General features: G+C 36.9%; 1 pseudogene; it reads left to right on the forward strand.

The window, feature by feature from the left end:
- The first annotated feature begins 269 nt into the window (after positions 1-269).
- LOC123786226 (PRL-1 phosphatase-like) lies at positions 270-11,745 on the forward strand (annotated as a pseudogene).
- The last annotated feature ends 201 nt before the right edge of the window (positions 11,746-11,946 follow it).

Here is an 11,946-nt window from a genome sequence, read left to right on the forward strand (position 1 = left end):
CAGGCTTTCCCTTGGTTGGTGCCCTGGAGATTTTCATACCCTGAGGCAATGCTCCATAGTAGGCCTAGGGTTGGGTGAGAATTGCAAAGATGGGTCAATATGTCATTCCCATGTAAAGACAGAGGAATTCTACTGTGAACTCAGCTTCCTCAGTCAAATCAGTTTCAGAGAAACATACCAAGGCAACGTGACTATTTGGGGTTTTATGCCTTTAAAATTATCTATTCGTAATTCCCCACAACCAGAAAAGGTTTGGCTAACCTCCGAGGATGGCTGATCTCCAGATAGAAGGCTATTTGTCCAAAGCATTCAGTGTGCTTCGGAGCAGAGAAATACAAAACACAGAAATGTGCCACAGGGCAGTGTTTCCTAATGATAGGAATTCCATGATGTTCTTGCTAAACTTTGCAAATCCACCGCGCTTCCCTGGAAATTCTGATTCAGTAGGTCTGGAGTGGGACCCTGCAATCTGTAGTTTTAACACATGATGAGGTGATATTTGCAACATCTGAAACTAGTTACACTTTGAGAAAAATGCCTCAAGGATGTGGTTTTCAAATCTGGCTGCTCAATTATTGATTTTGGACTGCTAAAAAAAAACAAACAAACAAGCAAAAAACAGTTGCCTGGCTTACTTCAATTAAATCATACTTTATGGGTTGTAAAGCATAGAAAACTTTTTATTAAGACTTTATTGTTTAGTGTAGTTTTAAGTTCACAGCAAAACTGAGGGGGAAAGTACAGAGATTTCCCACATACCCCCTGCCGCCACACATGCATAACTTTCCTAGTATCAATATCCTGGCCCAGAGTAGCACAGTTGTCACAATTGATGAACCTACAATGACCCGTCATAATTACCCAAAGCCCATACTTTACTTAGGGTTCACTCTTGATCTTGTACATTCTATGGGTTTGGACAGATGTATAATGACATATATCCATCATTATGGTATCATACGGAGTATTTTTACTTCACTAAAAGTGCTCTGTGCTCCATCTATTCACCCCCCCTTCTCTCCCCAGACCTTGGCAAACACAGATCTTTTTACGGTCCCCAGAGTTTTGCCCTTTCCTTGATGTCATATAGTTAGAATCATAAAGTATGTAGCCTTTTCAGATGGAGTCTTTCACTTATTATCATGCATTTAGGGTACATGGCTTGATAGTCCATTTCTTTTTAGCACTAAATATTATTATTCTACTGTCTGGTTGTGCTACAGTTCATTTATCCATTCATTTGCTGACGGACATCTTGGTCACTTCCAAGTTCTGATAATTATGAATAAAGTTACTATAACATTCATGTGCAGATTTTGGTGCAGACATAAGTTTTCAAGTTTTCACCTCCTTTGGGTAAATACCCAAGAGCATGACTGCTAGATCTTATGTTAAGGGTATGTTTAGTTTTCTAAGAAACTGCCTGTCTTCCAAAGTGGCTGTATGATCGTGCATTCCCAGCAGCAGTGACTGAGAGTTCCTGTTGCCCCACATGTGGTATTGTCAGTATTCTGGATTTGGGCCATTCTAATAGCTGTGTGGTGGTATCTCAGTGTTGTTTTAATTTGCATTTCCCTGATGACATATGATGTGGACCCTCTTTTCATATGCTTATTTGCCATCTGTAGAGACATCACTTTTTAAAGTAATTCGGATGTTTCAGTACAAACTCTGAAATGGAGGAGGGTAGCAAACTACTTCACATGGGCCAAATCTGGCCCACTGCCTGGTTTTGTAAATGTAGTTTTATTGGAACATAGCCACTCCAATTTGTTTATGTATTGTCTATGGCTGCTTTCATGCTACAATGGCATGGTTGAATAGTTGTGACAGAGACCATATGGCCTATAAAGCCTGAAATATTTACTATCTGGCCCTTTATAGAAAATATTTGCTTACCACTGCCTCAAATTTAGAGCAATCATCATGGATTTTTTAAGAATTACTCTAGAAAGACCTGGGGTAATTGATGACTTGTACCCCAACTCAGAGAAACGTGGCTAATAGCTTTCAGCTTCTCCTTCAATATTGTACTTCTTTAAGAAGCGGATGATTTTCCTGGAAAGGGCTCCTAATGGGGTCTGAGGGAAATGGCACAAGATTTGCAATAACTCCACACTTCAAAAATACAGACGGATACTTGTTTCTGAGGTACTGTAGTCTCCTCTTATTTCTGGTTTCTCTTTCCGCAGTTTCACTTCCACGGTTTCGGTTAGCCCTGGTTAACCATAGTCTGGCAACAAACTGTCTTCCTTCTGACGAATCATCAGAAAGTCAATAGTACTTAGTGCTACGTCATAATGCCTGCGTCATTCACGGCACTGCGTCTCATCGCGTAGACATTTTAGCCTCTCACACCGTCACTCGAAGGGTGAGTACAGTACAATAAGATGTTTTGCTGTGTAACTTTCATTATGCTATATTGTTATAATTGTTCTATCATCAGTCATTGTTAATCTCTTACTGTGCCTATTTATAAATTAAAGTTTATCATAGGTATGTACGTACAGGAAAAACAAAGTATATACAGGGTTTGGTACTGTTTGCAGTCTTAGGCATCCACTGGAGGTATTGGAATGTGTCCCCTGCAGGTAAGGGGGGACTATTGTACATGTTTGGAAAAGCAACTTTGCTTATGACAAACTTGCATATGAATAAAATTCCATTGTCCAAAAGACAGGAAGTTGGTTAAATACTAAGCACACAATAGAGGTCTTGCATAAATGGAAACCGTTTACTTATATGGGGAAACTCAGTATTGTCATTTTCTCCTACATCAATCTATAACTCCAATACAATTCAAAATGAGTTTACTATTACCAATTAAGATAATTGAAAAAGTGATAGAAAAATAAAGACAGAAGAAGTTCTAGGGGGAAAACTACAAACATAGGAATGAAGAGGGAATTCCTCTCCAGATATTCAATTATTTATAATGTTTACAATGAAATGTATTATTGGCTCAGGAATAGACAAATCACTGGAATTTATTAATATATGAAAAGTTAGCTTTTTATATCAATTGCAGAAAACTGTATATTGCTTTCATTCTCTCAAATATGATGAAAAGTGTTCACTAGTCACAAGAGTTTGAAAAAAACCTTGTTAAAAGCTAAATGCTATAACTTTAGGTTTCCTAAAGTTGGATGATGTGTGACCACATAGAGAAAGATAAACAAGGAACCAGAAATCAATAAATAGCATTTGACTATAACATGGTCAGTCTTACACTAGCTGATACATGATGTTAGGAAAATCTGTTTGGTATTTATAGAAAAATAAAAAATAAAACCTGATTCCTGCTTTATCAAATATAAAAAGATGAATTCCAGATGGTTTAGAAAGCTACATATGGAAGACAAAATTATAAAGTCAGTATAGAACAATTTAGGAGAATATAATTGTCAACTAAGTTTGGGTGAGAACTTAAGTAAGGCTCAAAAAGAATCAGTCATGAGGTCCAGAAAAGGAGTGATTTGATTACATCAAAATAGAGGGGTTTTTTGTGGGTTTTTCCTAATGAGAGACACCAAGAATGAATCTCAGAGATGGAAACATGAGGAAATTATATTTGCAACATCTAAAACAAATAAAAACATAATCAGAGGATATAAACAGACAATTCAACAAAGAGGATATTTAACAGGTGAATGAATACGTGAAAAGATAAACACATTCATAATCAAAAAATGAAATTACAATAACAAGGAGATATCACTTTACAGTGACAAATAAGAAAAAGTTGCACATTGCAAGTATTGGTGAAGATGTGGGAAATAAGAACCCTGTGTCCTGCTGTTGACTGTTGCAAATGTGGGTATCAATTTGTCAGTAATTTAATTCAAATTAAATTCGAATGTACTCTATGATATAGTGATACCACTGAGCAGATAGAAGGGGAGAGATTATAAAGGGCTGTGAGGAAACTTTTGGGGATGATGTATATGCTAATTATCTTGATGGTTTCATGGGTGTAAATGTATGTCAAAATTTATCAAATTATACACTTAAAATATGTGCAGTTTGTTAAATGACAATTACATCTAAATATTTTTGTTAAAATAGGAGCAAATTTTCATATTCCTAAAAAAGTATGAAGTATTATGCATTTCAGGATTCTAAATTTTATGTAGGCTTTGAAACTGTGATATAAGGAAAAGAGGCATCATGATGTCTTGACTCACAATTTACTTTATGTTTTGCCCCAGGCAGACACATTTGTTATTGGAGGGGAGTATGTATTATTTTATCCATAACCCTAAGTAGTATGTAATGCTGTTTTTAGCCATATTATAATGGTCAAATGTGTATGCCGGGACCAAAGATACCACTAATGCATGTCCCCACGAAAAGTTTAAATCAACTCTATTCTCATTAAATTCAAATGAATGCCAGCAGCCAGGCACTTTAATTGTTTTTGCCTTTCAAAGAATGGAGCAGATTTTATTGTGTGAATATTAATGGTGGTCCTGGTCTAGAAATTAATTCTTTTTGCACTCTTCATTGAGTGTATGAATATTACATCACTACATTAATGCAACAGTCAGGTAGGTAACAGGCCATCTATTGTGTGAACTGTTTAACCATAGTGGCAGGAAAGGAATCCATTTACCACACAAACGCGAAGAACATTGAATCCTGTGGTTTTAACATAGAATGCTATTTGGCAATGAGTTTGCTCTTCATACTTCCCTTTAAGATTCAGGACAAAAGAGAAGGGAGGAATTTCTCCAAATTTCTCCCATCCCCTTTAATTCTTTCTCTTTCCCTATTTCTCCCTGATTATTTTGCCCCTCCCTATTTTTTCCCTCTTCTATTCTATTGAATCTCCTTCCTCGTTAAAAAAAAAAAAATGTTTATTTCCCCTGATCTAGTCTAGTAAAATGACAAGAAAATGAAATATCAAGAAAACTTTGCAATTTCGTACTCTTTTAAAAAATTAAATGGCAAGATGGTCTAAAATGGTTACATCCACATCTTTTCACAATACCTGTCATTGTTCCCCTTTCCATGATCCAGATACAATTGTTTATTCTGATTTCAGCTTTCAGAGTTTAGGCTTACACAAGGTATTTGTTACAGATGAACTCTGTAAATAAATTTAAAGAAAAGAATTGAAAACAAGAATTTTATACCACATTTAATGAATACCGTTTATTTAATGACATATTTTACAAACAAAACAACCTTAATGCTAAGTTAGATTAGACCTTAATAATTTATGTGAAAAATAATCATTTTCTGATATCTAAAATATTTAGCAATTTCTTTTTTTTTTAATGATTTTTTATTATATTATGTTAGTCACCATACAGTACATCCCCGGTTTCCGATGTAAAGCTCGATGATTCATTAGTTGCGTATAACACCCAGTGCACCATGCAATACGTGCCCTCCTTACTACCCATCACCGGTCTATCCCATTTCCCCACCCCCCTCCCCTATGAGGCCCTCAGTTTGTTTCTCATCGTCCATAGTCTCTCATGCTTCATTCCCCCTTCTGATTACCCCCCCTTTCTTTATCCCTTTCTTCCCCTACCCATCTTCCTAGTTCTTATGTTCCATAGATGAGAGAAATCATATGATAGTTGTCTTTCTCTGCTTGACTTATTTCACTTAGCATTATCTCCTCCAGTGCCGTCCATGTTGCAGCAAATGTTGAGAATTCGTTCTTTCTGATAGCTGAGTAATATTCCATTGTATATATGGACCACAACTTCTTAATCCAGTCATCTGTTGAAGGGCATCTAGGCTCCTTCCACGATTTAGCTATTGTGGACAATGCTGCTATGAACATTGGGGTGCATATGGCCCTTCTCTTCACTACATCTGTATCTTTGGGCTAAACACCCAGTAGTGCAATGGCTGGATCATAGGGTAGCTCAATTTTTAACTTTCTAAGGGACCTCCACACTGTTTTCCAGAGTGGCTGTACCAACTTGCATTCCCACCAACAATGTAGGAGGGATCCCCTTTCTCCACATCCTCTCCAACAATTGTTGTTTCTTGCCTTGTCTATTTTTGCCATTCTAACTGGAATAAGATGGTATCTCAGTGTGGTTTTGATTTGAATTTCCCTGATGGCTAATGATTTTGAACATTTTTTCATGTGTCTGTTAGCCATTTGTATGTCTTCATTGTGTGTCTGTTCATATCTTCTGCCCATTTTTTGATTTATTTGATTCTCGTGTATTGAGTTTGAGAAGTTCTTTGTAGATCTTGGATACCAGTCCTTTATCTGTAGCGTCATTTGCAAATATGTTCTCCCATTCCGTGGGCTGCCTCTTGGTTTTTTTGACTGTTTCCTTGGCTGTGCAGAAGCTTTTTATCTTGATGAAGTCCCATAAGTTCATTTTATCTTTTGTTTCTCTTGCCTTTGGAGATGTGTCATGAAAAAGGTTGCTTTGGCCGATGTCGTAGAGGTTGCTGCCTATGTTCTCCTCTAGAATTTTGATGGATTCCTGTCTCACATCTAGGTCTTTCATCCATTTGGAGTTTATCTTTGTGTATGGTGTGAGTGAGTGGTCAAGTTTCATTATTTGGCATGTAGCTGTCCAATTTTCCCAGCACCATTTATTGAAGAGACTGTCTTTTTTCCACTGGATGTTTTTTCCTGGTTTATCAAAGATTAGTTGCCCAAAGAGCCAAGGGTCCATTTCTGGGTTCTCTATTCTGTTCCATTGGTCTATGTGTCTGTTTTTGTGCCAGTACCACGCTGTCTTTGTGATCACAGCTTTGTAGTACAGTTCGAAATCCAGCATTGTGATGCCCCCAGCTTTGTTTTTCCTTTTCAACAGTTCCTTGGAGATTCGGGGCCTTTTCTGGTTCCATACAAATTTAAGGACTATTTGTTCCAGTTCTTTGAAAAATGTCATCGGTATTTTGATTGGGATAGCATTGAAAGTGTAGATTGCTCTGGGTAGCATGGACGTTTTAACTATGTTAATTCTTCCGATCCATGAGCATGGAATATTTTTCCATCTTTTTATGTCTTCCTCAATGTCTTTCAAGAGTGATTTATAGTTTCTAGAATATAGGTCCTTTACGTCTCTGGTTAAGTTAATTCCAAGGTAACGTATGGTTTTTGGTGCTATTGTAAATGGGATGGATTCCCTAATTTCTCTTTCTTCAGTCTCATTGTTTGTGTATAGAAATGCAACTGATTTCTGAGCCTTGATTTTGTATCCCGCCACATTACTGAATTGCTCTATAACTTCTAATAGTTTGGGAGTGGATTCTTTTGGGTTTTCCATATAGAGTATCATGTCATTTGTGAAGAGAGACATTTTGACTTCATCTTTGCCGATTTGGATACCTTTGATTCCTTTTTGTTGTCTGATTGCTGTTGCAAGGACTTCTAGTACTATGTTGAATAATAGTGGCGAGAGTGGGCATCCTTGTCGTGTTCCTGATCTTAAGGGAAAGGCTTCCAGCTTTTTCTAAAAATAGTCTGGATATGTGGAAGAAGGGGGAAAACCTACTATTCATTCAGCCTTATGCTTTTCTTAACTTTTTATTTAGTAAGATAGTATAACCTTTTATTCTTCATGAATCAAAACTAAAATAAAATATTAAAATAACTAAAAAATTCAAAAATATAATTTCTACAGGGTTTGTAGTTAACTTTGCCAGTGTATCTTAAAATATCTCTCATATTTAATATATCTTACGTAAATAATCCAGTTTTCCCCCTAAGAATCCCTTGAATAGGTGTTAGAATTTTTTTTAAGTATAATTGATTTTTTTTAGTCAGTTTTAAGTAGTTTGGTTTCACATGCAGCAGGTCTAATTCGCTTCAGAAATCTTCCAGTTTTCTCTGCTTTTTCTAGGGCATCAAAGAGCAATTGCTGAAATAATTATTTTCTTATTTCTTCCTAGTTGTATTTCACTACAACTTGCATGATGTTTCCTTCTTTACTAATCTTGCTTCGTTTCCCCATTGGTTATTCGCTGCCAACTTTTTTTTCTTGGGCATTTTACACTCATAAAAACATATATAGTATACGTCTATTGTAGAGACATATTGCAGTTAAAATGGTGAAAGATCAATGTATGAATGTAGTAAATGTCACTTTGTCCGAGAAGCCTTGTTCTAGCATTCTGCTTCATATGCCAGACAGATTTACTCGTGTCCTCCCCTGAACTCAGTTCGTTCTTATTATAGGTACAATGTCTTTCATTTTTTTAATTTAGTTTTATATATGCAGATGTAGAACTCCTCCTGTAGATAACAAGCTTCTAATGGTCTGGGTCTAGATTTTACAAATATTTATATGTCTGGCACATAGGAGAGCCTTAATAAATGTTTATTGAATTAATGCAGAAATACCCCCATGGTCTCCCTTTATACATCCATTAATAACTCATTTTCCTTTTTATGGGATGTTATAAATACATTATTTTAAAGTGCATATATTTCCTCTCATTTCATGGAGTTCTAGTCAGGAGTTGGGGAGATGCATGTGCTCTGAGAGGGAACATAATTTTACAAATTATGGTAACAAAATGAGAGACTTGAATATAAGATTTGTTTCTTCCAGATTTTTATTTAAAATGTCTGGAAAGGGAAAAAGAATATGTTTCCAGAGAAACTTTAGGTAAATATGACAAATGGCTTCTTAGGTAGTCTACTTTTAATTATTGTTAATTTGGATATGTCATCTCAGAGAAGGAAATATGTAGTATACATGTTTGCAGAAGCAGAACTAAGTTATCATACCCATAATGTAATGAAAGTAATGTATGCTTGCATATGCACATGTGTGTATACATGCATATATGCATGTAGTTGTACCTCTGCATGTAAATCATCTGATTTGCAATGTTCCGGTGACTCAGTGAATTATAGAAGTTAATCATACTGTGTTATGGTAAATGTAGTGTAATTTTGAATTACCTACTCACCGTTTCCTTACCATGTGCTTGAATAAAGAATGTGAATACAGCCATATAGACTTACATCATTTTTCTTCTTCTTTTTTTAAAATAATAATATTTTGTTATTTTATTATGTTAGTCACCATACAGTACATCCCTAGTTTTTGATGTACATCATTTTTCTTCTTATCCACTGTGAGAAGTATAATAAATTCTCATTTTACACATACATGCATCGTATACTACCTTTCCACAATCTCTTTTTCTACACAAACTTCCTTCCCACCCAGTGTACTTTAGATGGTGAAAAAATTCCTTTGGATTTTTTCAGAAAACACAGTGGTTATTTGTATTCTCTTGTGTCAATTCGCACTCTAGGACAGAAAGAGTTAGTTGTTCTTATTCACTCCACAATCCCTTTCCCTGTCTCTTTTCCTGGATAAAAGTAAAGATAGGGAGGTTTAGATTCCTCTTTAAACTGGTTGCCTTATTTTCATTCTTTTATTTATTCTCTCTCTCTTTTTTCTTTTTTAGATTTATTTATTTGACAGAGAGAGAGAGCACAAGCAGGCAGAGCAGCAGGCAGAGGGAGAGGGAGAAGCAGACCCCTGCTGAGCAGGGAGCCCGACATGGGGCTCGATCCCAGGACCCTGGGATCATGACCTGAGCCAAAAGCAGACGCTTAACCAACTGAGCCACCCAGGCACCTCTATTTACTCTCTCTTTTTAATACTTTTTATTTTTAAGTCTTAGAAACCAGATCATACTTGTATGGGGGGAAATTGATTTGAAATGCCTGTAGAGACTGGATCTAGAACACATCAGTTCTGCAGCAAATGGAGGAAAAAAACTGAAAGATTTCTAAGTCAGCCTGCAGCCCAATGCCACCTAACAGCTGCGCCAAAAGAATAATCAGCATCATAACCAGTTATTCTGTTGTTAAAAGATTATTAAATTTCCATTTTAATACAGGACAACCTCTAATATCAGTTTTTATTTCTTGCTTATCTGAAGAAAGGGAACTGACACTCGATGGTCATGTAATATGAAACATTATGTGTGCCTTAGAGGCAATGCATGGGAAGATCTGTAGACTAATTTGTGAAACATTTCCATAGAAATAAACAGCTCGGCGTGCCTGGGTGTCTCAGTCAGTTAAGCGTCTGCCTTCAGCTCAGGTCATGATCCCAGGGTGCTGAGGTCAAGCCTCATGTCAGGCTCCCTGTTCATGGGAAAACTGCTTCTCCCTCTCCTCCCCGTTCATGCTCTCTCTCACTATCTCTCTGTCTCTCAAATAAATAAATAAAATCTTAAAAAAAAAAAAAGAAAAAAGAAAAGAAATAAACAGCTCTGGCATGTGAGCGGCCACTTCCCCTCTGAGATGCTCCAGGTGTCTCTTTACCCCTGCCTCACCCCTCCTAGTTAGTACTAGGCTGAGATCCCCTGATCGTGACTGGTGGCCAAACTCTCCCTTTGTCCTTTGTGCAGAGAAAGGAGAAAGAGAAGGCTTGTGGTATAGAACATTTAAGGCACGGTTTGGACTCAGATGGCAGTAAATCTGCTCAGAGAGGCAGTTTCCCTTGGGCTGTGCACTGAGCAGTGACTACTGCCTCAGGACCGCTGTCCGATTAGACCACATTCATCAATGAGCAAACATATCCTTCACTTCTCTGGTGTTCTTGGGCACACATTTATGGACTTAGGAAGAGGTAGTCCAACCTCTACGTAGACTAGTGAATTCTAGAAAGTTGTTAACTACCTGAGAAGTACTAATAAAAACGAATAACCTGAACATTTAAGAGCCAAACTGAATGGCAGAACATTTTATAAGAGTTCTGACACAAATGGGGTAAAGCTGAGTCCACTTCTTTTTTATTGACTCAGTGTTACTATACTGAAACATTGACACTTTTTGTCTGAAGGTTGATTTCATTTGTTATTACTCCCAACTTTATATTCAACTCACTGAAAATTTCAACTGGTGTATTTGGGGGTTTTTTGCTTTTATTTTTTTAAGATTTTGTTTATTTATTTTAGACAGAGAGCACAAGCAGGGGAGGGGGCAGAGGGAAAGAGAGAGAGAATCTCAAGCAGATTCTGCACCCAGTGTGGAGCCTGATGTGGGGCTCAATCTCACAACCCTGAGATCACGACCTGAGCCTGAACCAAGAGCCAGTGCTCAACCAACTGTACCACTTAGGTGCCCCTCAACTGGTGTATTTTGAAGTAGACTTTAGTTTCTTTCTGTATTTTTTTAAATTTAGTTACGTCAGCAGAACTGGGATGAACTACCTGGCTCTTGCAGAAATTGCATAGAGGAATATGAGGTTTCTTATTGTGCACCATCAAACCCATGTCTCCTTAAACAAATTCTTAAATGAATTTAAGAAGAACAGAGTTACCACCATCATGAGTGTGTGCGAGGCAGCTTACCACACTGCCATTTTGGAGAAAGAGGGCATCTGGGTTCTGGACTGGCCTTCTGGTGATGGTTTTTGATAAATGGTTAAAACTTGTAAAAATATAAATTTCATGAAGATCCTGGTTCCTGTATAGAGGTTCGCTGTGTTGCAGATCTTGGGAGAGCTCCAGTGCTGGTTGCCCGAGCATTAAATGAAGATGGAATGAAATATGACGGTGCAGTACAACTCATAAGACAAGGGCAGTATGGAGCTTTTAACAGCAAGAAACTTTTGTATTTGGAGAAGTATCATCCTACAGTGTACTTGCCCCTCAGAAACGTCAGCTACAACTCTTTCATTCAATGAAAGGGTGCTGCCTGATACTATGGCCTTGGAAGTGAAACTGGAGAGAGAATCTTATTTTATTTATTTATTTTTTATATCAGCCAATATGGACCCTTGGTGAATAATATGTCAAATGAAGCTTTTGTAGGCACATTGAAAAGCAGTTTTAGCAGGCCACAAGCTTGCCAAAATTAGAGCCTCTGTATATTTGATGTTATTTTCACACTTATTAAAAGATTCTAACTCTTCAATATTTAAAATATGTTTTCCATTTGTATCAATTGTATCTTAGCAATATATCAGAACTCTAGACTAATGAAGT

Source organism: Ursus americanus, chromosome X (genome assembly GCF_024610735.1).
Source record: "Ursus americanus isolate L20-20 chromosome X, mUrsAme1.1.p, whole genome shotgun sequence".
Lineage (NCBI taxonomy): Eukaryota > Metazoa > Chordata > Mammalia > Carnivora > Ursidae > Ursus > Ursus americanus.